Here is a 12,800-nt window from a genome sequence, read left to right as displayed (position 1 = left end):
CGCTTCATCAGACTTGAAATAAAACACCTCCATTCAAAACTGCTTAAATAGCAGTACTGCACCTATTAAAAGCTACATTTCTAACACATGACAACTAAAAACAATATCATTGGTGCACAAACTAATTCAAAACAAAAAAAACCTATCATATATAGCAAATGATGAACCTCACCATGTTAAAAAACATAGCTCAAATATCAATATATAAAAAACATATATTCATATTGCATAAAACATTTGCATATAAAATAGAGCAACTATTACATATATTTATTTCATAAAATTAGCTGACCAACACCATGCATATATAAATAAACAAATAGAACTAATGTCTAAATGGTCTATCTGCTAGAAAAGGGAGGAATAGGACTACTAAAGGATTGTTTTTACCTCTACCTTGGGAATTATTATTTTATGCATTGACTTTCATCTGGCTTACTTTGATTGCCATGGTGTATCTACCTCTCTTCTTTGGTATTTTTACACAGAAATATAAGGTCACCTATATTATTGTTTTATTACTTAAACTCACACCTGTCAACCTCTTAGCACAAAAATATGGACAGAGTAAAAAATAATGGGATGGGGTCAAAGGCCTTAAAATAGGGACAGATTTTATATTTTGCTCTTATAAACTAAGAAGGTTGCTGGAATAACACGGTTTTTGTGGTAGCATGAATTTTCTGAAGGATATTATGTCTGAAATGCAAATGTATGTCATTATTTAGTGACTTCAGTCTTCAGTGATATGCCAGAAAACCTCAAATTTTATGAGGGAAAGCCCCATTATATGAGGCAAAAATCTGGACATTCTGCAATAATTTGGAGAGCTGACAAGTGTGCTTCGACTATACTGTGTTCCACAGCCTTGCAAGTAATACTAATAAAAATAACATATTTGCAATTTTCAGGATCAACAAAGGCACTACCTTTATCCAAGGGTATTACAACAGCTGTTCTCCACACCTGAGTGTTATTACATAGAGTGAGGTTATGAATTTGGAGGGATTTTTCTAGGCAAACTTAGTACTTCTCAGCATACTTCTGGGGGGGGGGGGGGTTGCAAACCTATGGAAGTGGTATCTTTAATTTGGAGACTGCCAAAAGGACTTGGTCTTGTGTGATATCATGATGGGATAGGAGAAAGGGAGGGGGAAGAAAGGGCTGTGGGGGAATAAGATTGAAGAGATTTTTTTTCCACAAGAAGAAGGATATTAATAATGCCACTGAGCACAGAGATGGATGGTACCATCACAGATGTGATCACTACAAAACTGTTGCTTATTTAGAACCATCTCTATAAAGCTGAAGAAGGTCTTATGGTTGTCTTTTTGAATTAATCGCAACCTTAAGTCCATGGACATCCTTGCATTTCCTAATGATAAGCCTGAGTGTGCTAAATCCCTTTTATCATGATGAAGATCTGACATGGAAGGTTAAAGCTGTGAGCTGTAGTGCTTGTGCTACAGGGTTCGATTCCCTCAGCATTTGTTTGCTTACTGTGTCACCTTGAGCAAGTTGCTTAACCAGACAGAAGTTGGAAGCAACTGGGAATTAAGGCTGGACTCCTCGATGGTCCAGTGACTATATCTTATAGATGACCAGTAGCTTTTTCTTTATGTTATTTTATAAGAAAGTTCCAATGTAAAGGTTTAGTTTAAAACTTAGCACTGGATGGGTATAGGTGCCTCAACATATCTTACTTGCAAGAGGAAAATTCAAAGGAGGCATAATGTTTGTGGGCACAAGATCTAGAAGAATGACACCTCTGGTGGGCATGGGACAGTTTGGTCAAATGTATTGGTATTTATGTAGTCCAGAAGTCTCCAGGCATATTTTTCTTTTTAGTACATTGGTCAGTTTGTATAAATAGTTAATATCAGCCATAACAAATGAATCTGGTTAAGATAATCTACATACTGTGAAGGTGACATAGATGGCATTATAATATGACAATCTGTTTGAGTGGTAAAAGGATTTCCACCAGCTCCAGACTGTATCATGTAGAATCTGGCGAGAAGATATAGGGTTACATAAAGATGCAGATATTCCCCTCACAGCTGTCAATGAATCTGAATGTGTTATAGAATTGTAACCTGGGTCAGAGAGGATGATGTCAATATACTGGAAACACTTCTGTAGTTAGCATATGTTTGCAAAGGTAAGAAAGGCCTCAGATTCAGATATATTTTTGTTGCAACTGGCATTGTGTAGTGGTAGCCTATATTGATAACCTTAGGATTGGATTTTGCAGTTCCAGAAGGTCCATCATGTGAAGACCAGCTAAAAAGGCTGTATGGGTGTAGCAACAATCTTAGTATGCAAAGATGAAGAGGTGAGATATCTAGGTTATCAGTGGTGAAGAAAAGGCATCTGACCTTTTCTTTTAACATACGGGCATGGGCATATGTTTGCAAAGGTAAGAAAGGCCTCAGATTCAGATATATTTTTGTTGCAACTGGCATTGTGTAGTGGTAGCCTATATTGATAACCTTAGGATTGGATTTTGCAGTTCCAGAAGGTCCATCATGTGAAGACCAGCTAAAAAGGCTGTATGGGTGTAGCAACAATCTTAGTATGCAAAGATGAAGAGGTGAGATATCTAGGTTATCAGTGGTGAAGAAAAGGCATCTGACCTTTTCTTTTAACATACGGGCATGGGCATGCATAGATGCGCACACACACACACACACACACACACTTGATCACCCTATAATGCTAATTTACTAGCCAGTTGTTTTATCCTTCATTCATGCTGAAGATAGAATGATGCTCATTGCTGGGAATTTCCTATCTCTGAAGACACGAGTACAGAACTCAGTAATGTCTCTCTGCCTAAGATAATTTTTTTCCACATGGGCAATGAAATGTATAATCATATCTGAGGAGGTGCAGAGACCGAAGGCTAGTGACATCCATAATCCTGGTGCCAGAGCAGCAGGTATTACCCTATCTTTTGTTGCACCAGAGCAGCAGGTAATACCATGCCCTTTGTTACCCTGGTGTGTGCTGTGCACGCTTCTTGCCATGGAATTATCACTGACTAAGATTTCTGGTACGTATTGCAGACATGTGGGCCTTTTTGGATCTTAAGTGCACATTGCACAACTTGCAGTATTGGTGAATCCTAGTAACAGCAGGCGCCGATGTGGTGTTTGTATTATGGTAAAGTGTCCGAGGTAAACTAATAGGATATCTTGAATTTCTAGTATACGTAGACAAGAATTTCTTTTTGCTTTCATCATGTTCCAGCATTTCATTCCATTTGTTGTGCTTCATAAAGTTTAGGCCATAAAGAAGCATTTAAGGATCCAGTTTTATTTCTAATTCTATAAACACTGAAAGAAATGGTTAATTATGGATGTAGTCTTACCTTGAAATATCAATGTAGCTGCACAGACTTAGTTTTAGTCCATCTAGTGCAGGAATGTTCCGATTATGAAGGGCTGTGCTATGGCATTTTTGAATTCCATATAGTATTGCCTATTTTTTTTTTAATTAAGTTAGTGCAAAGGCCATTTGCAAAGTGTGTTTTCAGTATTGCATTAATCACTGCTACTGAGTGACAATATATGGCCATCAGCATATTTATTTATTATTATTTATTGACATTTGGTGACTATTAAAGTCAAAAACATATTTTCAGCAGAGGCCCAAAGAGAAAAGCTCCAGCAATGTTTAATAATAACATTTAGCATAGGAAAAATATTACATATAAATAAAAGAAAACATGCAGAATTGTAAACATTGTTACAATAATTTGTACACGAGTTACAACGGATATGCTGAAATAGCACTTACAATAAGAGTTGCGTTCTATTTAACAAAATACAAATTAAAGAAATATGTAAAAATACATTCTGTGGTAGATTGTAAGCAGATTCAAGAATGAGTAATGTAATAAACATTTGATAGTAATTGGAGAAGGTGAAGGTGGTTTATGCTGAAGGACATTATTTATTATTTATTTTACATTTGTTGACTGGGCTAGTCTAACTGGATACATGTCCATTTTCAGTAGAGGCCCGGGGAGAAAAGCTTCAAGATATAACTATGATGTTAACAAGATAACAAATAAGGTAAACATTAACAAAAACAAAGTCATATTTACAGTTCTTATTACTGGTTTTCGCAGTAAAAAAAAAAAAAATAAATAAAAATTCAGCAGTGCAGAGTACAGGCATAAGATAGCATGCTAGTACAAAACAAGATGTTCTAGAGGGAGATAGTATTGTGGTTAATAAGGAAGGAAATTACAGCTAATGAGATGAAGAGATAGGAAGAACAAAGTAGTTAGAGACGTATAGCTAGTCAGGTTTAGTACAGGGGCATAACCAGTGTGTTCTGAGGAGCACTTTCAATTTGTTTTTGAAGCATGATACTGAGGGAAGTGAGGAGAGTTCACGGGGGAGGAGATTCCAGGCTTTTCCAACAATATTAGAAAAGAGGGAGTCACCAGCCTTGTTGTTTGGTTTAGTGGTATGTACTAGAAGTCTTTGAGAAGACCTTAAGGATTTCAGGTTTTTATAGGGAGTGATGAGTGTGGATAGAACAGGAGTTTTGGAAGGTTTGTAAAGAGTGTTGTGGGCTATAGATAGCTGATGGAATTTAATCAGATTTTGTAGTTTAAGCCATCCCAGCTGTTTTAAATTAATCAGAAGAAACGGCTGCAAGTTACTGGAAGAACTTGAATCAGGAACCGGTAATAGCGTAAAAAACAAGTTTAATTTCCGCCACACAACTTCATCAGAAAACACATGATACTTTAAATTAATCAGTATATATAGTCATATAAAACACAATTAATCAATTACTTATGCAAAAGATTCCATTTAAAAATATATGTGTATATATATTATGTATTAAAACAAGCTTTTAATTCAAATTCAAAGTTATTTTTGTTTTTATTTACATGTAACTTACGATGTTTTAAAAAGCACTTAAAATTAATACTCTCATTTAAACCAGGAAATACGTCAGATTTCAACTTAATTTGCCATAAACATTCCCGCTGTTCTATATAATTCTTTTGATCACCAGCCCTACCATCTAATTTACATTTTTCTAAAACAGAAAATAAAAATTTTTTGTAATTAGGGCATGAGATAGAATGTTTATATAACGCATTGTTCAAATCTTTAGTTTTAATAGCATATAAATGTTCCTTGATCCTAGTTGCTAATGACCTCGTGGTCATGCCCACGTAAAAAGCTGTACATGAGGAACATAAACTTACATAAACTACCCCTTCAGTATTACAGTCTATGTAGTCACTAATCTCCAAAATCCTATTAGAACTAACAACATCAATAAAAGGTCCCTCAAAAATGTACCTACAAACTTGACAATGTTGGCATCGATACATGCCTTTCCTACTAATAGAGTGTGTAAGGGAATACTTCTGATTACATTCCAAAATATTTTTAAGGGTATTCCATTTACGAAAAACAAAACATGGTTCGGACCCTGAAGTATGTAAAATGTCCCTGTTGCCTTGTATAACCTTCCAATTATTTCGTAGAATGTTTTTAATGTGACCGTAATCACTACTTATGTCAAAAGAACACACTACCTGCTTAGGGCTCTTATTAGAATTATTATTTTTATAAATGCCTTGATGGTCATGAATAATTGCAGGGAAGTTAATAGATCTTTTGTGGTATATATCTTCCCCAGTGTTAAATAAAAATGACTGATCATACCCTCTTTGTAAAAATAAGGTGACTATAAAATGAAATTCATTAATCAACATTTCATCCTTAGATGTCATTCTACAGGCTCGGATGAATTGTCCCCTAGGGATGTTTTTCTTCATATAAGTGGGATGGCCACTGTTGAAATGTAAATAGCCGTTGGTAAAGGTCTGTTTTCTATAAATTTTACTATGAAAAGATTTTTCTGTTAGGTCCCACCATATATGTGTATCTAAAAAATTCACCCCTAACCCAACATCACCTAATGTAAATTTGATAAAACTAGAAAAAGAGTTAACTTTGTTAACAAATAAATTAACTGTATCAACATTGCCTTCTATAATAAAAATCAAATCATCAATAAATCTACCAAAAAACAAAATGTTAAACTCATTTTTTAACACTGCAAGGAATTCCAGCTCCCACCATGCCATGACTATATTCGCAAAAGCCGGGGCTCCTGGAGACCCCATGGCAACACCACACTTTTGTTTATAATAGGTCTTCCCAAACTTGAAGAAATTATTCTCTAGAATGATGTCCAGGAATCTACAAATAACAGAAATACCAGAATTATTGAATATTTTGTTCTTGACTAGATAACTTCGAACATCTTCCACTCCTTGATCGTGTGGTATACAAGAGTACAAAGCAATAACATCAATGGTAAATATGATATGTTTTTCCGCATCAAACTGAATATTGTTTGAAAAAATTCTTATTTTATCTAGAAAATGCCATGAATCTTTAATATAGGACTCATTGTTATAAATTAAAGGACCTAAAATGGCATCAATGATCAGAGAAATACCTTCGGTGACCGAGTGAGGTGAGGACACGATAGGACGTAATGGAGGGTTAAGAATATTTTTATGAGTTTTAGGGACTCCAAATATAACACCAATCTTAGGTTTATCCACTGTACAAAAATTATATAACGTAAAATTAATTTCCCCAGACATCAAGGCATCATAAAGATGTGAATGTACTATGCTAAAACTTCTTAGGATTTTGAACAGAGGGATACATTCATATTCGTTTGAATTGTTGAGAATGTCCAACATTCTAGAATTATATTGCTCTTGCTCCATTATAACCATATTAGAGCCCTTATCACTTTTCATGTATCTGTATTTTTCATTTAAGATTTTTAAGGAGCCTAAAGCTCTCCTTTCTGTTTTTGATAAATTATCATGAAAGTTGAAGTTAGATTTAAACAAAATGTCTAGATCTTTCATACATAAATCCTCAAAAGTTTTAATAGTGTGATGTAAATTTGGAACATAGCTAGATGGTTTACTAATACTGCGATTAATTTCAGGGGTGTTATGTAACAAAAAAGAAAGATTAAGTTTCCTGGTGTATTTTTTCAAATCTATAATTGTTTTGCTGTAATCTGCCCTTTTGTTCGGAATAAAATTGAACCCATAACTTAAAACTGCAAGCTCACACTCATTAAATACATGGTCAGTTAAATTGATTATGTCAAAACTATCTACTTTAAAATTTATGCTTCGTCCTCCGACGAATTCGAACCCAAAAAAGTACGACTTCTAGTAAGAATTGTACTTTTAGCATTCACACTTGCATGTCCTTTTTTGTAATTGTTATTATTACTTCTATTATTAGAACCTGAACCAAAATGTTCAGATAAATCCTTTGTGTAATTGGTTCTACTTAAGGTACCATTGTCTGTAAATGTGTCAGCCCTCGAAGCCGTACTTTCATCAGAGACAGTCTGTTTGTCCATATTCTTATCTTGTAACATGTCAATGACAGATGGAATAACAGGCATCAACTTGGGAAATTCACTATCGTAGTTTTCAGAACTTCTACTGGGTTCAACAACAGTGTTTATAGTTCTGTTTAGACCATAAAAACGTTGATTTGTGTTCCCACTTGTCGCTTCTGCATAATTGCGCTTATTAACAAAATGTCCTTGCCTATTCGGTTCCCTATACTGTTGATTAGGAGCATAATGTGCATATGCTGTTTTATTATAATACGATTCGATGTCTCTTTCCATTTTTAGCTGTTTTCTGTTTGTAACAGTTTTAGTATGCTCCAATAGTTCTTTTTCAAAAAAGCTGTACAACGCATTAAGTTCCTTAATACTTAAACGTTCCTTAAAATCCAGCTCCAAATCTTTGATGTCCTTCAAAATTGAAGACATTTTGTCAATATTATTACTAATTAGAAGCTGTAAGAACTTTAGACCAGCTTCGTTGAAGAAACTAATTAAATTGTTAAACATAGGGTGTCCTATGGTAATACCATTCGGACATTTAAAAAAGCGCAGACCTTTGGGTACTATGCCTAGGTCTATACATTTAGTAAAGTAGCAATTTTCAATATCTAGAGATTTGTACCTTTTAAGCAGCTTTAACAGTAGATCACGTTGTCCGCTAATATGATTGTTATCATTTGCCGATGAAAAACGTTTGTAAGCTCCAAACGGGTTGTCACGGCGATTTAAAAGTCCTGTGCAACTCGCGTGGTTGTCCTTATCAGAATGGTCTACCCGTCTAGGTTGTTGTTTATTGATTCTTTCATCCACGATAGGTGAACCCTCCAAGTTAATCACAGTTGGTAATTCTTCACAAGCCCCGACTGGGCTAGATGTATCCATGATCTCCCGGGAATTGTTGGCCTTCGCCACCAGGTATTTTAAAGAACTTTTTATGTCCATTAAGGTGGAAACAAGCAGACTATTAAGCATGTCCGCTCCATGTTCGGACCCAGAAGTCGGAGTAGGATGAACCGACATATTAAGTAAGGTATCGTCCGCAACTTCAGCCATGGATGGGTAAACAGCAAAAACTTCAAACAAACACCCAAATTGAAACAAATAAACCAGAAGAAACGGCTGCAAGTTACTGGAAGAACTTGAATCAGGAACCGGTAATAGCGTAAAAAACAAGTTTAATTTCCGCTTTCGTCACAACTTCATCAGAAAACACATGATACTTTAAATTAATCAGTATATATAGTCATATAAAACACAATTAATCAATTACTTATGCATAAGATTCCATTTAAAAATATATGTGTATATATATTATGTATTAAAACAAGCTTTTAATTCAAATTCAAAGTTATTTTTGTTTTTATTTACATGTAACTTACGATGTTTTAAAAAGCACTTAAAATTAATACTCTCATTTAAACCAGGAAATACGTCAGATTTCAACTTAATTTGCCATAAACATTCCCGCTGTTCTATATAATTCTTTTGATCACCAGCCCTACCATCTAATTTACATTTTTCTAAAACAGAAAATAAAATTTTTGTAATTAGGGCATGAGATAGAATGTTTATATACGCATTGTTCAAATCTTTAGTTTTAATAGCATATAAATGTTCCTTGATCCTAGTTGCTAATGACCTCGTGGTCATTCCACGTAAAAGCTGTACATGAGGAACATAAACTTACATAAACTACCCTTCAGTATTACAGTCTATGTAGTCACTAATCTCCAAAATCCTATTAGAACTAACAACATCAATAAAGGTCCTCAAAATGTACCTACAAACTTGACAATGTTGGCATCGATACATGCCTTTCCTACTAATAGAGTGTGTAAGGGAATACTTCTGATTACATTCCAAAATATTTTTAAGGGTATTCCATTTACGAAAAACAAAACATGGTTCGGACCCTGAAGTATGTAAAATGTCCCTGTTGCCTTGTATAACCTTCCAATTATTTCGTAGAATATAAAAATAATAATTCTAATAAGAGCCCTAAGCAGGTAGTGTGTTCTTTTGACATAAGTAGTGATTACGGTCACATTAAAAACATTCTACGAAATAATTGGAAGGTTATACAAGGCAACAGGGACATTTTACATACTTCAGGGTCCGAACCATGTTTTGTTTTTCGTAAATGGAATACCCTTAAAAATATTTTGGAATGTAATCAGAAGTATTCCCTTACACACTCTATTAGTAGGAAAGGCATGTATCGATGCCAACATTGTCAAGTTTGTAGGTACATTTTGAGGACCTTTATTGATGTTGTTAGTTCTAATAGGATTTTGGAGATTAGTGACTACATAGACTGTAATACTGAAGGGGTAGTTTATGTAAGTTTATGTTCCTCATGTACAGCTTTTACGTGCATGACCACGAGGTCATTAGCAACTAGGATCAAGGAACATTTATATGCTATTAAAACTAAAGATTTGAACAATGCTATATAAACATTCTATCTCATGCCCTAATTACAAAAATTTTTATTTTCTGTTTTAGAAAAATGTAAATTAGATGGTAGGGCTGGTGATCATAAGAATTATATAGAACAGCGGAATGTTTATGGCAAATTAAGTTGAAATCTGACGATTTCCTGGTTTAAATGAGAGTATTAATTTTAAGTGCTTTTAAAACATCGTAGTTACATGTAAATAAAAACAAAAATAACTTTGAATTTGAATTAAAAGCTTGTTTTAATACATAATATATATACACATATATTTTTAAATGGAATCTTTTGCATAAGTAATTGATTAATTGTGTTTTATATGACTATATATACTGATTAATTTAAAGTATCATGTGTTTTCTGATGAAGTTGTGACGAAAGCGGAAATTAAACTTGTTTTTTACGCTATTACCGGTTCCTGATTCAAGTTCTTCCAGTAACTTGCAGCCGTTTCTTCTGGTTTATTTGTTTCAATTTGGGTGTTTGATGTTTTAAATTAATGCAATGGTGGGTTCTAAATAGGTGTCCTGTAGCAAATCTGGCAATGTTATTGTAGGACATTTCCAATTTGCTAAGATTATTTTTAGATAGATTAGTGAAAATGGGTGAGGCATAAAGAAGTGAAGAGATTAGATGAGTGTGTGCTATAGTAGTTTTTGCTGAAGGTAGGAGGAAAGATTTAATCCTATAGAGAGAGCCTAGTTTTTTGTTGACCGTTTTTATAGTATTGTTGATATGGATATCAAAGTTTAGATTGTTGTCTATGGTGATACCTAATAGTTTGGTGGTAGGTTCGGGGGATATAATAGTTTTATTGGCAGAGATAACTGAGAAATCAAGAGAAGAAGACTTATTGGTGGGAGAGAAGAGGAGGAGTTTAGTCTTTTTGGGGTTTAGGAAAAGGCATCTATGTGTGAACCATTTTTCAACTGTGTTAAATACTTGTTGGGTAAGAGACTGAAGTTCAGAAGAGGTAATAGGTGAGCATATCAGAGTGGAGTCATCTGCATATTGAATGCATGTGGCTTGGGGGATGGCAAGGTGAAGGTCATTGATAAATATGGAAAAAAGTAGAGGTCCTAGGATGGAACCTTGAGGGACACCAAGGTTGATGGGCAGGTGAGAGGAGAGAGACTTGTGCCATAGTACTGCCTGTTGTCTCTTATCAAGGTAGGACTGGAACCACTTTATAGAAGATGCATCTAGTGACAGGGATTCCAGCATTTTGATGAGAATTTGATGATTTACCATGTCGAAAGCTTGAGAAAAGTCTATGAATAATGCTGAAGAAAGGTTGTTAAGATTGCGTTTTTTGTTGATACAATCTGTGAAGGAGAGAAGGGCTGTGGTAGTGCTATGTGAAGGTCTGAAACCATGTTGACAGTTGGAAAGTAAATTATTTTGGGTTAGATGGTCAAGTAATGGTTTATGAATGCATTTTTCCATGATCTTTGCCAAAGGTGAGAGAAGGGCAATGCGGCAGTAGTTGGAGAGTTCAGTGGAGTGTCCGCCTTTATGGAGGGGGATAATATGGGATATTTTCCATAAATTGGGGATATGACTTTCAGTAATAGCTCTATTGATCAGAATAGAAATGGGATAAGCAATAACTTTGGCTGATAGTTGTAGGAATTCAGCGGGTAGCTGGTCTGCTGAGGGTGAACATGGTTTTAGTTTTTGTAAAAGGGTTAGAATATATGTTGTTGGGACAGGTTGAATATGAAAAATAGGGGGTAAGGTTGATTTATAGGAAGGTAGAGTGAAGTTATTGGGTGATAGTTGACTAGTTAGGTTTTGTATAGCATTAGTAAAAAAGGTATTACAAGCATTAGCTGTATTCATTGGATTTTTGTGGTCAGTGTTTTGAGGGTCGGGAGTAGTAGATTGACCTGGATGAAGTAGCTGGTTAATGCTAGCCCAAATTTTTTGTGGGTTGTTTTGATTAGCTTGTTGGATTGCAGGTAGTAGTTTCTTTTATCAGATATTATAGCTTTCTTGGTTTCATTTCTTACTTGTCTAAAAGTTAGTTGGTCTATTAGGTTTTTAAGCCACAAAGGAAGTGGAGTACAGCAGAAGTAAGAACAAAACTCAAAATTTAATTCCAAGAATGTGCACTTATAACATACGGATGAGCGCTTTCACCATTACAGCTTCTTCAGATCCTTGTATAAAAGTCACAGTAAACCTCCCCTTATATAAACAGCTCAATTAATCAATTAAAACAATTTAAACAATTAAAAGCAATACTGGAGAATTTAAAGAACTCTCCCATATATAAACATGTTAATGTAAAGTAAGACAAAAATATATAAAACTTGCATAGTGACCTAAAAACATATAAATAAACATTCTGATAAGTTAATGTTGATAAAATACATAATCAAGAACATATACAAATAAATGATAGTTAATTTTATGTGCCTGCATTGTCTCAGCTTAGGTTTTTGTTAAATAAAAACAAATTATGACAACACAGGAGGCTCAGATGCAAAAAACTTTACTAGTGTACACCAGGAGGCAAAATACCATACAATACAAGTATAGAGTTTTGTCTAACATGATACAGGAAATGTACTACATTATATAGCCATACATTCAAGCTGTGCCCACTTCACTGACGTGGTCAGTCACAGGGCACCTACATCACTATGGTCTACAATATTCTATTCATAAGAAAAAGCTGATGCTAAACTTTTTAAAAGTTTTCCCATGAGAATAATACAGCCTTGCAAAGCACCTGGTCAGTTATAATGTCTTTCTGTAAATGTTATTCTTTCAAGGTTTCAGTCCTGCTCGAATACAATAGTCAGTTCAGTCTTGTAATACACTTCTTTGTTCTTCTCGCAACATTACTTTTAGCAGCTGTGCTTTATCTCTGATAATATTCGCAAGGCCAACCATCTCA

Source organism: Protopterus annectens, chromosome 14.part0, assembly GCF_019279795.1.
Source record: "Protopterus annectens isolate FY-2018-M chromosome 14.part0, PAN1.0, whole genome shotgun sequence".
In the NCBI taxonomy this organism is placed as follows: Eukaryota; Metazoa; Chordata; order Ceratodontiformes; family Protopteridae; genus Protopterus; species Protopterus annectens.
The sequence above is the reverse complement of the archived record's forward strand: the minus strand, read 5'-3'. Positions refer to the sequence as shown.